The sequence below is a fragment of the Arvicola amphibius genome, chromosome 1, assembly GCF_903992535.2.
Source record: "Arvicola amphibius chromosome 1, mArvAmp1.2, whole genome shotgun sequence".
In the NCBI taxonomy this organism is placed as follows: Eukaryota; Metazoa; Chordata; class Mammalia; order Rodentia; family Cricetidae; genus Arvicola; species Arvicola amphibius.
Window position 1 is genome coordinate 13,066,254 of NC_052047.1, and position 880 is coordinate 13,067,133.

The following is an 880-nucleotide window of genomic DNA, read 5'->3' on the forward strand; positions in this document are numbered from 1 at the left end:
GAGATCCCTCAGCCAAATGGTTGACTAAAAGGAGCAAGCATGGAGAATGAGAAGCGGATGAGGAAAATTGTATAGAAATTACGCCTTCCCACCAGTTGTGGAAATGGCTGCTGTCGCACTGATGTTGTGTTTCTTTCCTCCCATTTCATGTATACACGCTTTTCAAAAGCTTTTTCTCAAGCAAAGGTGTGTTACCAGCAATCAAATTTAAAATGAAATTCTGTATAAGGCTGTTGCGATCAAGCACGAGGACCCGGGGAGTTGACAAAAGCTCGCTGTGCAGGCATGAGGACCCACATTTGATTCCCAGCACCTGTGTAGAAATCCATGGTGGCCTGGCGTGTAATCCCAGTTTTGGGGGAGGAAGCAGGCAGATCTCAGAGCTCACTGGCTAGCCAGTCGAGCTGAGTTGGTGAGCTCAGATCCAAGAGAGAGAGCCTCCCTCAAAAACCAATATAGACGACCTTTGAGGACCCTTCTGAACTCCATATGCGCCTTCCACACACGCATGCATGGCCATGAGCATGCATACAAAATAATAATTTCATTTTCAAAGTTCTTTATATTAGTTTAAATTTTTATTTTATACTTGTACCGATGTTTTACCTGCATGTATGTCTGCGTACCATGTGCCTGCCTGTTGCCCACAGACACCAGAAGAGAGCATCAGATTCCCTGGAACTGGAGTTACAGATGTTTGTGAGCCACTACATGGGTGCTAGGAATTGAACCTGGGTCCTCTGGAAGAGCAGTCAGCATTCTTAACCACTGTTCCAGTGCTCCAATCCCGCCCCCCCCCAAATAATTTATTAAAGTAATAAAATGTAGTGACTGGAGAAATGGTTCAGGGTTCAGGACACTTGCTGCTCCTGTAGAGCAT